The 12930-nt window shown below is 46.1% G+C and overlaps 1 protein-coding gene and 1 long non-coding RNA gene across 2 annotated transcripts in view; one reads left to right on the top strand and one right to left on the bottom strand.

Annotated features, from left to right (window-relative positions):
* The window catches only part of LOC144805515 (uncharacterized), a 50829-nt gene extending 44817 nt beyond the window's left edge, over nucleotides 1-6012 (bottom strand). The window contains exons 1-2 of the long non-coding RNA XR_013605531.1: nucleotides 5930-6012; nucleotides 2018-2087 (exon numbers count right to left, since the gene is read on the bottom strand). This is a non-coding gene — a long non-coding RNA (uncharacterized LOC144805515). The remainder of the gene's footprint in view (nucleotides 1-2017; nucleotides 2088-5929) is intronic.
* LOC144805503 (uncharacterized) overlaps nucleotides 1-12930 on the top strand; it is a 1226074-nt gene that overhangs the window by 582772 nt on the left and 630372 nt on the right. Inside the window, exon 2 of the mRNA XM_078672045.1 lies at nucleotides 6305-6401. The gene's annotated coding sequence lies outside the window, so the exon portion shown is untranslated. The remainder of the gene's footprint in view (nucleotides 1-6304; nucleotides 6402-12930) is intronic.

The following is a 12930-nucleotide window of genomic DNA, read 5'->3' on the forward strand; positions in this document are numbered from 1 at the left end:
CTCTCTCTGCACCCTTAATGCAACATGCACTCCAAATACCAGTCAGTGCCACACAATTACACGCCACATAATTACATTGCACTCAATGCAACTTACACTCCAAATATCACTCATTGCCATATAATTACATGCCACATAATTACACTGCACTCAATGCAACATGCACTCCATATACCACTCAGTGTCACATAAAAACACTCTAATTACACTCTACTGAATACAACATACACTCCAGACAATACCGCTCAGTGCCACATAATTGTATGCTACATAATTACACTGCGCTCAACGTAACATACACTCCAAATACCACTCAGTGCCACATAATTACACGCCACATAATTACACTGCACACAATGCAACATACACTCCAAATACCACTCAGTGTCACATAATTACACTGCACTCAATGCAACATACACTCCAAATACCACTCAGTGCCACATAATTACACACCACATAATTACACTGCACCCAATGCAACATACACTCCAAATACCACTCATTACCACATAGTTATATGCAACATAATTACACTGCACTCAATGCAACATACACTCCAAATACCACATAATTACACTCTACTGAATGCAACACACACTCCACACAATACCACTCTGTGCCACATAATTATACGCTACATAATTACACTGCACTCAATGCAACATACACTACAAACAATCACACTCAGTGCCACATAATTACACGCCACACAATTACAATCTACTGAATACAACATACACTCCTCATAATACCACTCAGTACCACATAATTACACGCAACAGAATTACACTCTACTCAATGCAACATACACTCCAAATACCACATAATTACACGCACTCAATGCAACATACACTCAAATTACCACTCAGTGCCACATAATTACACGCCACATAATTACACTGCACTCAATGCAACATATACTCCAAATACCACTCAGTGACACATAATTACATGCCACATAATTACACTCTAATGAATGCAACACACACTCCACACAATACCACTCAGTGCCACATAATTATATGCTACATAATTACAATGCAACATACACTCCAAACAATACCACTCAGTGCCACATAATTACACACCACACAATTACACTCTACTAGATACAACATGCACTCCTCATAATACCACTTAGTGCCACATAATTATATGCTACATAATTACACTGCACTCAATGCAACATATACTCCAAATACCACTCAGTGCCACATAATTACATGCCACATAATTACACTGCACCCAATGCAAAATACACTCCAAACACCACTCAGTGCCAGATAATTATATGCTACATAATTACACTGCGCTCAACACAACATACACTCCAAATACCACTTAGTGCCAGATAATTACATGACACATAATTACACTGCACTCAATGCAACATACACTCCAAATACCACTCAGTGCCACATAATTATATGCTACATAATTACACTGCGCTCAACACAACGTACACTCCAAATACCACTCAGTGCCACATAATTACATGCCACAGAATTACACTGCACTCAAGGCAACATACACTCCAAATACCACTCAGGAACGCAAGGCGGAGAAACCAGCGGGGGAAGACCGGAAAGACAGAGAAGACCTAACAGCCTCCCGAAAGAGAAAACCGGAGCCCAGGGGAGGTAACAGCTTGTCGGCGAGTGGAACACCCGAACCTGGCGGAGGAGGGAAAGCCGAAACAGATGGAGACCAGACCTCACTGAGGATGCAGAGTCACCACGCCACGGCCCCGGAGGGACGTGGTTCTTCCAGGTGCGTGGGCGTCTACAGGCTTTTGAAAAGGGGCTGAGTCAAAAAGGGACGTGAGAGGAGGCTGAGGGGTGAAAGGGACCCAGGAAAAAGGAAATAAGTGAGACAGAAAAGAAAGACAGGGGCAGAAATCATCGGCTACTCTTCTTCTTTTGGTTGCTCCAACCCCCTCCGTTCACATATATGCATAGCAATTATTTATCCCTGACATCCTCCCTTGATTAAACCATAAAGCAAAAACACTTACCTGAGTCTTTACCTTCTGTCCGAGAGACGACCGCGGCCGAGGCTCACCTAAGGGACTGAAGTGGAAGACCCTGTGGGAAAGAAGAATACAAAAGAGACAATCAATCATTGTGATTTCCTGTAATACTAATAAAAAGTGCATACCAAGAAACTATTCAATGCAGTGTGCTCCTTCTTGACCGACTCTTCTACAACGGGGAGCTACATACTTTCCCTACAGGGAATGGGAGACAGACACACAGAGACCAACAGACACACACAGACACACACTCAGGAAAGCAAAGTAGGAAAACGCTACATACAGTTCTTATATGCTTGCATATGTACATTATTTTAGAAAGATGGTGAAACTATTGATTTTGTTCAATGTGCTTATTTTGCTAATTACTTTTATCTGCTTCTATTATCATTGCAGCACATAAATTCTATACAAGAATTAGGATGGTTCAATACATAATGAAAATGCTAATGTTATATTATTTTAATTTGATTTCGCACAAGAATTACCACTAAGCAGAAACTCCTTCAAGGAGAAATTTAGGATTAGTACGTAGAACCACTCTATCTTTGTAAAGTTGAAAGAAAGGCTCTTGTATAGGTAATGCCTGAAGTTCCTCAACTCTCCTTAGTGAGGTTATCGTTATGGGGAAAGCAACTTTCCATGATAGGGATTGTGACTGACATTTGTGCATTGGTTCAAAAGGCGGGCCCATTAGCCTTGTAAGGACTATGTTCAAGTTCCACTCTGGAGCAGGGTGAATACTTGGCGGTATAACCCTTTTTAATCCTTCTATGAAGGCTTTAGTCACTGGTGCTCCTTCAGTCGACAATTTTGTCTAGACTGTATTACGGGAACTGCCTATACTTGGGCGCGAACAAGCGTCTTCAAAGGGCACAGAATGCAGCTGCTCACATGCTGATGGCCCTTCCGCACACTTGCTCGGTTTCCCATGTACTTCAGAAACTTCCCTGGTTACCGGTAGAAAAGCGCATTCAATTCAAGGCGCTTTGTTTGGCGCATACGATCTTGTCACCTAAAGCACCGGCAGGACTGACGAGGCTACTAGAGTTCTATGCGCCACGACATCCTTTAAGATCTGCCGCCTTAGCTCTGGTGTGCACCCTGCGTGTCTGGAAAGCCAGAGCGGGTGGCCGTTCCTTTCGCAGCCTGGCCGCGCAACTCTGGAACTCACTCCCTGTGTTCATCAGAGTGATCCGGAATCATCTTGCATTCCGTAAGGCCATAAAGACCTGGCTCTTTCCGGCATAAAGCTTTTCGTATCTGGTTCTTGTCCGGGAGTCTGTGGTCTGTGGTCTGCGCTGGGACGCCCCGTTGCTGGGGCAGCCATGCGCACTATAAATCTGATAAATTAATAAAATAAAATAAATAAATAAATGTTTGTAATTCTGAGGAGATATGATATTATTCTATTCTGACTCGTGTTGCAGGCGAACCCTAGAACGAGTCTACACTAACTGTTTATTGCTCATTTTAAACTAATAAAGAGATTCAATTGAAGGACTCTGAGACTCTGAAAATGCATCTCTGCCACGGACGAGACCTCTCTGGTTGTTTACTCGGAAGCCGGAGCAAATCTTGCAACAATACCTGAACTCTCGACAGCCATCTTCAAAAGTCTGATTATAAAACAAGCTTGCAAAAACTATTTACTTTACAGGTGCTTGTTGTTGTCCTAGATATTCATGTATGCATGCGTATCTGCGGTGGCTGTCCTTAAGTGGCATTTTGTTAACTATTCAAAAGTGTACTCAAAGCGAGCTCTGGCTGATGCTTGCGCATCCATCGTCGAATGAACAGGTTTTGTTTAAGTAAAGCACATTCAAATATTCTCCCTGTAGATGTGTGTGCATCAGTGGTAGAAGCGATCTTTGATGAGATTTGTTAAAGCAAGTGCTATTTGAAGATGCAAGTAGTGCATGCGTGCACTTGCGGCACGTTAGAATGTCAGTGTGCGTGTGTGCGCAGTCAGCTCTTTTTGGAAGCGCATACTTATGATTGTGGCGCGCCCTTGCTTGCTCCCGCAAAGCGGATGCCACCACAAGCATGAGTATGTGCTTCCAAAAAGAGCAGAGCAACGGCTAAAGGTCCTCCTATGCAGCACATGCGCACTGCGTATGTGAGACCTAAAAATGGCATCCAGTATGGTACCCTTTACATGGGTGCTTGTGTTTATCAGTTGTTTCAGTTGCACGGCCTCCATGTCATGAATTAATCTAACTGCCGTGGTATTATCAGGTTCATCCAGATGGAAGTTAAAGTCCCCCAAAAATGTAATGGAGCTCTTGCTGGCCACCATGTCTGCTATTAAGCTGGGAAATTCCACTAGGAATGGAGTGGGGGGTCCTGGGGGTCTATAGAGCAGTGTGCCTGAAAACGAGTTACTAGCCGATGTTTTAGGCTGAATTGTACAGTTTCACTGTTGGTGGTGGCAACGGACGATATCATGCATTCATAGTCGTTTTTGTAAATGATTGCTACCCTGCCTCCCGTTTTTCCCATCCTACCTTGTCTTTGGATAAGGAACTCTGGGGTTAGTCCTTGGATTATGTCAGGGTCGGACCAGTCTTTCAACCACGTTTCAGTAACGAAGAGAATGTCAAGTTCTACATTCTCTATTAGCATTATGATTTCTGTGGTGTGTGCTGGCAAGGATCTACTGTTAATAAGTCTCATATCTCCTTCCCTGTGGGCCTATCTAGTTGTAGTGGCCCTTCAATCTTTTCTGAGTTAAACTTAGTCTGGCAGAGAGGGCATGTCATCTTCTTCCCTATCAAGCTTATTGGCGCTAGAGTCATCTCACAATGGGCTCTACCCGAGTATCTCAATGAGAGTAATAATGCTCTATCATATGTGATGAGCTTACCGTTTTCTGGGACTAATCCGGCATGGTTCCTTGCCCTTGACCGTGTCCGGACGCAGACGGGCTAGCCTTAGGCACGCCAGCAGCGTGCCGCTGCACGTCCGTGCAGCGGGCACCATAAGTACTAACATGAAAAAAAAGTACATATACAGCAAACACTTATTTAAAGGTTAATTGCAGTTAGGAAAGGGAGGTAACTAGGCCTTTAACTTTAGGAACACCTTCATTCTTAAAGGCAGCCACTAGATATACATGCTTTGTTTCTCTACCCCGACTTTACACCCCGCTGGCATCAGTGCGGCCCTCGGTCACACCATAGACCAAACTTTGCGGCCCCTGGGAAAATGTTTGTGAGTATGCGTGATCTAGATCAACAAAAGGCGGGAGTAGTTAGACAGGAGGACGAAACAGAAGCATGCATCTCTAAAAGGCACAAACAGGAACCAATGAAAAGAAGCATTGGCATAGCCAATAGGTCGCACCTTTGGGACCTTATAAGTGTTTAGCCATGCAGCAGTTGATGTTGTTGCACCAAGGATATTGTGCTGGATAACTAAACGCTTATAAGGTCCCAGAGGCGAGACCTACTGGCTATGCCAATGCTTGTTTACCTGATGGGCATTGGCTGACCCCTACCTGGTTACTAAGGCCCTAGTGGGGTTGAGTCATATTTGGGGGTGTTTTAGCCTCATCAGATGATGCTGTGCAGGCCCAGGTGCAATGAGGCGCAGTCGGTGCTGCTGGGAGTGGGTTCTTTCACTTTCGATTCACGGGGCTGACCCCCTTCACTCTGGGGAAAGCCACAAACGGGATTCAAGTCGATCTTCTCATCACAGACTTTTCAGGCGAAACAAATGTCAACGTTTGCTGAGGCCTTGAAAGAGTGACCCAACCCCAGCACTGAGGGCCAAGGAGCATTGTTGATACAAAATAATCATCGATCGATGCAACAACAACAACAACAAATGAACCCCGGAGAGCAGGCTCGAGACCCTCCAGCACCAGACAATCTTGGTATCTCTTGACCTCACCTGGGGTTTCATGGGTGCTGTGCTCCCTGCTGGGGTCGGGCTGAGCTTTCCGAGGCCTTTGTGTAACCCCAGGACTGAACTATGAGCGCGGGTTTAGGGGGACCGTAGACGGACAACTGCGCATGCGCCGAGGACAGTCACTGCTCCCCCACAGCATCAACTGCGCATGCGCCGAGGAGAGACACTGCTTCCCACAGCACGGGTTAGAGAGGTCTTTGAATCAACTGCGCATGCGCTGGGGATAGACTCCGCTGTCCCCACAATCCCACTCCAGAAATCGATGCAAGAAAGATTCACAGCACAGGCTCCGGCAGCACGGAGCGCAGGAAAGGACGAAAGCTCAGGGCCAGGACATGGGGGACGGGGTCCTCGCAGGGACAAGAATACCAGTGTCCGCGCGGGGACACGATGAATGAGAGACAGCAGCTGCCTCCCGCCGCGGAGCACGAGGCGCCTCGCGCCACAGCACAGGGTGAGCTGTATTTTAGTGTAAAGTCTCCCAGTTCTGCTCCCCTAGGGGGGGGTGTCTCTCCTCTGCGCAGGCGCAGTGAGGCTGAGCGGCCTCCGTCCAGGGCAGTTCACGGACCCATATCTTCGCTCTGCACATGCGCAGCCCTGTCGCGCGGTCCTGCGCGTGCGCAGCTGTGAGACGCCATGTTTTGTTCCTGCGCGATGGCGGCTCGTGCAGCGGCGTGAGCGCGCGCGTCACTCGGGGGCAGTAACACACCGGGACACACTCCTCACTGGCAGCTGGGCCCCCAGCGTGCCCCCACCTCTTCCCCAGGCTCAGCAGCCCCCACTGAGCGGTGAACAAGGAGAGGTGAGACACTCTAATCTCAGTTTCTAAACTCCATTGGAACTGTACTCTTTGCGCATGCGCATTTGTTACTCTTAGACCCGCTTTAACCCGCGCTCCGCTGCGGGAGGCAGTGTCTGTTTACCGCGCATGCGCACTTATACGGCGCGTGAGACCGACTACTCTAAGCCTGGCTGCATACAGTAATCCCCGTCTCTAAACTGCATTGGTGTACTACCCTTGAGCGCATGCGCAGTTGTTAATCCCAGGCGCGTGGTGGCGGGGCCTGTGGTGTGAATGCTCCTCCTCTACCAGGGGCGGGGCCTCTGTGGGGGCGGGGGCTGTGGGAGTGTGGCCTGTGGATGTGGGCTGGGGGGGGCGGGGTTTGGAAAAGTGGGGGCGGAGTCAGTGGATTTGAGGGCGGGGTCAAAACTGCAAACATGCCCAGACTGGGGGCGTTGCATTATATAGGGAGCGGGCGCCATATGTTTCTGAGTTTGATTTTCTGCGTGCACCGACACCTGTGCGACCAGAATTTGGAACTCTTTTCCTCCGTACCTCCGCACCGCCACCTCTTTCCGCATCTTCCAAAAGGACCTTAACCCCTCCGTTGCTCATGGCGAGCGGAGCTCGTTATGCCCGTTGGAACGCTCGCACGCTGGGCTGATTCCCCTGCAATGCTGAGCGTTCCATTAAACGGGTGCGACCGGAGCGCCGTGGCTCATGCCGAGCTGAGCTCGTCATGAGCACAGGAGGGGTTAAGGTCCTTTTGGACGATGCCACATTACCTCAGTATATGGCTTATGAAGTTTGTTGAGGCATCATTTTGTTATTTTCATTTCAGGCAGGTCTCAGCACGGAAGATACAGGTCAGTTCGGGACGTGGTGACAGCTCATATATACACACACAGGGTTAAGGTAGCACGCGGGTATTCACGTAGCGTTTGAACCATTGGTTGTGGAAGCATGTCATTAAGCACCTTTTTCTACCATTTGATTCAATTTTTAATGTGCATGGCAATTAACTACAAGCAATCGCGGTTGTGGTTTACTGAATTCCCATTGAATATATAGCAAAAGATACATGTAGTTTTTTGTTGGTTTATTCCAGTATTCCCCTAAAGAAAGGTAGACATTTTTATTTATTTATTTATTTACTTATTTATGCATTTTTATATAGCGCGGACTTTACCCGAAGGTGTCAGAGCGCTTCACAAAAGGAACAGAAATGAAACATAATGAGAAACATTACAAAAGAACAGATTGCAAAAGCATACGTTACGTTACATAAGGTAATAGTGACAATTGTGAGCAAACAAAATACATGAGGTAGTAAAAATTGTGCGCAGCCAAAAATACATGAGGTAGTAAAAAGTGCACAGGAGGAAAAAGTGACAAGTGTGCAGTTACAAAGAAAACAAAGAATCATTTGTATCATGGTATAATACTGCAAAAGGTGCTAGACACTCCGGCACAAAAACAAGCGTTATGTAGGCAGAGGTGGCACTTGTGCCAGTATCAAAGGTAAAAACATGCGAGAGGTTGCAAATAGTGTGTTACAATGGCAAAGTGGTGTGTGCATGTTACAAAAAGCATACCAAAATGCATTGGGAAACAAGGGACATATGCTGAAAAGCCCCATGGGCGAGACAAATAATGTTAAAAGAGATCCTGGACTGAATGGGAAGCCAGTGTAAGTTTCTTCTGGCTAGCGAGGCCGAGGCAAGCCTGGGGAGATTAAGGACCATCTTTGCCGCCTTATTCTGGACCATTTACAAACGATGAATAAAGCTCTTATTTATACCCTCATAAAGGGCGTTGCAATAGTCCAGTCTTGAGGAAACTAATGCCACAGTGGCTTGTTTCCGAGCATCGGGGGAAAGATAGTGGGCAATCTTTCTTAGAACCCTGATGATGCCGCAGCAGGCGGAAACAGTCCTGCTGACCAGACGTTCAAAAGAAATCGTGGTGTCTATAAGCACCCCTAGGTACCTAGCGAACTGGGGGAGGGGGGCAATCCCCAAGTGAGGGTGGCCACTAGTCATTTGACCAGATATCCTGATTACCCCCAAAAATCGACACCTCCGTTTTCTCCCAGGGGTTTTAAGTCTCTTCAGTGACACAAGCTGCAATAATAGTTTTTGTCGTTGCAAAAAAATATGAATGGCCGACGAGTTTCTGTAGGTCAAAGAATGGAAGGGCTGGGGAACTGTCAGTCATCTCACTGCTAAGCAGAGCAGTGTCATGCTTCATCCTCCATCAGGCCTCTGATCTTGACCAACATCGATTAGAACACTGGGACCTTAGAGACCATCCTTTTAATGAGAAAAACAAAACTACAAGTCCCATAAGCAATAGTGGTGGAAGGTGTCACACATGTCCTGAGACAACATCGGATTCAGCGCATCCAGTTCCATTTTTTAAGTATTTGACACTATATTGAATTTATAACCTTTGTTTTTTATGGTCATGAGTCACCAGAATACTAAAACCGTGTCTTTTATTTTCAAGGTCAATTAAGTAATGGTCACCAGCTTGGAAGCTCTGTTAATTCTTCAGTATTTTGCATTGATCTCCACGTGTGGCTGGTTTGGGTCTGCCCCCTGCATCTATCCCGATAACTCACACAGGTAAGGACCTTGTAGCAGCAACATGATAACCCCATACTCGTCTGTAAGATGTGCGCTCCGAGGCAGCTATCGGATCATCTTTGTGGAAGAAGCAAGCGCCAATATCTGCTATGTACATGTGTTAAATAAAACAGTCAAATCACTGTATACTGTTCCGGAGGTTCAGTCCCAGAGTCATTATCTATAACTGAACGCAGACACCCTAGGAAGCATGTGCTCTTAAGACAAGTTGCGTTCACTCACCTGAAGGTGACATGCTTCATCATTGGGCTATACTCCTCACCCCGCCAGCGCTACAATGCCTGGCAGGCACCACAAGAGGGCACTTTGTCGGAGATCTTTTATTAAGTACGCCGGATGAGCATAGTAGGACACAGAATGTTTGTGTCATAAGATGTGAGATTGGGGAAAGCCTGAATATAAGATCAACTATCGACCAGTTCCCGCAATATAGTTAATGTGATCTTCCTCGTCCATGTTGAGATTAAAAACGGTGGCAGAGAAATTGAGGAACTAATGGCCCCTATCACTGTGTGAAAGTGTCTATCATCTATGGACCTGCTCGTAAGCTGGGGTCTATACTTTTTTCATGCCCTGTGTAGTCATGGAGCAATCTGTTGGCATTTCATCAGGACCAAATATGGGAAAATGGGTAAATGAGACCTAATCTTCTCCACAGCATGATTATCTCTGTAACTCAAAGCCCTGCACCGGGCATAGGTGAAAAGGTGCCTATTAACATCTGGTGAGCAACAGGTGAGCACTGCCTAACAGAGTGCACTAGATACGGTAACCCTCCTAAAATGCAGGAGATACTGACTTATCCATTAGCGAGGACGCCGCATCAGAGGGCAACTGGTTTGAAAAGCACATGCTTCCTAGTCTGCGTTCAGTTAGAGATAATGTTTGTGGGACTGAACCTCCAGAACAGTATACTGTGAGTTAATTTATATGAAGATTGTGTATACTGGACTGTCATTTTCCTCAGCATCTTTTGTGCTATATAAAATAAAACACTACACACCGGGAGGCCTACACATCTATCATACATTTAATGCAAAAATAGCAAAAGGCCAAGCAAAGTAACAAGTGACAATTGTCTTTGCAATGGACGAGAGCATCCATCCTAAAGCAATTTGGAGAATATAATGCTAATGCTACACAATGTATTTTTATACACTTTTCTCCTAATACAAGTCAATGAAACATGAACACATGATAGAAACAGTTACTGAAACAACACTAATGAGTAGGAGGCAGGATCTTCTCTCGAGAGCAATGTGCGTAGTCTGTGAGGTGCAGATAAAAGATACACAGAAAAGCTGCAGAATTCACTGTTTCTGGAAATAACACTTGTGTTTGTCAATATTCAATTACTACAAGATGCAGGAAAGTGTGAAGATGGAAATGACTAAATAAGATGGTTCTGGGCCCTAATAGAATCATGTAACTTTGCAGGCATATTAAGGCGAACAGAGACATCAAATTCTATTGTAATTTGGTAATGTAATATATTAATGCACGTTATGGCATTCATGGGTAACCAATTATCGGTATTAAAGAAACCAGTATATCCAGTTATGCTTTCTCCATTCCTTCTTCCCAGTGGCCACCACTGCTATTAGCCAGCCATATTCAGCCGTGCCTCCTGTGACTTGGAATCCTGCATTTAATCAGTACCCAAGGTTGTCAATGCTTCTAGCCAACTCCAGTCACTGGTGCCACTCGCACCCCTCCACCCTTGGGTCTGTTATTCTATTAGCCAGCTCCAGTCAGTAGTAGCCCCTTGGGCCTGTATGTAAGCCTACTAGCCAGCTCCTGTTAGTACTGGCCCCTGGGACCTGTTATCATTCTAGCCAACTTGAGTCATTAGTAGCACCTTGGGACTAGTGATCATACTAACCAACTTCAGTCAGTATTGCCCCCCTGAGAGCTATTATCTAGCTAGGTAACTCCAGTCAGTAGGGACCCCTGTACCTTAAATCCTGCAAATATTCAAAACCAGAGGTCAGCTCCTTTGCCAACCAGGTCCTGTCAATATTGACATGTATTGTTACCCTGCTTGTAATGAATACCAGAGGCCAGCGTTCTTGCTAGCCAGCTCCAGTCACCAGTGGCCCGTCACATATTATCCTCAATAGGATCAATGCCCAAGGCCTGTGCTTCTGCTAACCTGCTCTAGTCAGTAGTGACCTCCCAGACCTGTTATTCTGCATATAATCAGCAAGGCTTCGGCCATAATACCACTCACCCCACATCCTTATGGTATATTAGCAATGTAATTTATTTACTTACATCATAAGGTAGGTACCGCACTATATCACACGATGCCAAAGACAAATAAAATCAAAAATTGCCTAACCATTCAGCACTCCACCTTGTCAAAAATGACCAAATCACACCAAGCACTATAGCCTGCCACATCACATGCACACTCAGCCACAACATGACCAGATACCACGGCAGATATTTGGGGCCATTAATCCTCTGTTCGAGGCATGTATGCTGTAGATGCACATGCTTTGCACACTCCTGCCATCTTGTGTTGGGTCCGGATGTTTGCAAGTTGTTTTTCTTCGAAGAAGTCTTTCCAGTCGCGAGGTAAGGTGACTCCTCCTTTCGGTGATAGTGCGCATGGGCATTGACTCCATTGTTGTTTTTTACCCCAAACTGGTTCAGATGTGTATTGCTGCGCTCTGAAACCGCTCTTCGGGTTCCTCTCAGTGTGCAGTCCACTTTACCCTCAACGGTATTGATTAGGTACGCGTTTCCCTGTTCTCCGCGTTTCAAATTAATCAACAAATTCTCCATTTTCGATCGAAAACCTTGTGGGCAATCATCGGGCCTTGCTGCATAGGGCCAGCCATCTGCAAATGAAACGGAGTCCATTTCTGTCCTGGGTGGCACGCCTAGTACCCTCGCATTGACCTACATCAAGTTTGTAACTTGCGCCTCTCTCCAGAGCACAAGCAGGAAGACTGCAACGCTTGTAAGTCGTTTCGGTCCAAGAGGACTCTACCCGATCATCAGACTCGATGACGAGAGAGGAAGCGTCAAAGCATTCAACACACTCTGGATATCTTTGCAGAAGAATCTGACCAAGAAGAGATAGAAGCGTCCTCCGTAGAAGAAGAGGCCCTCTCGATTCCAGAGTCGGATTCCGTGCTCGAAATCTATCTGGATTCCCAAGATGTGCCTTCAGGACATGCTTTCGGGGGAAGAATCTGACCAAGACGAGATAGAAGCGTCCGCCGTAGAAGAAGAGGCCCATCTCTGTGCCAGAGCGCAATCGTTGGGGCATGCTGGGCAGCCATGTGATTGCAATTTTACGTCATGCCAGTACCATTGGCGACTGACCAAATGTATAGGTTATCATGCGCCCTTTCTGACAACTAAAGAGGCCTAATAAACAGCATTTGGGTGTCAGCTCAATACTTAGTTGTGTGGCATGCACCATTTCTTCGACAGCTATTTGCCAGAAGGAGTGTATTGCATCGCAGGATCATGGTTAATGTAAGAAATCAGCCCCCACAGTGTTGCAGTGCAAGCATATATCGGGGCAAGACCCGACCATT

This window comes from Lissotriton helveticus (assembly GCF_964261635.1).
Source record: "Lissotriton helveticus chromosome 1_1 unlocalized genomic scaffold, aLisHel1.1 SUPER_1_unloc_12, whole genome shotgun sequence".
NCBI lineage: Eukaryota > Metazoa > Chordata > Amphibia > Caudata > Salamandridae > Lissotriton > Lissotriton helveticus.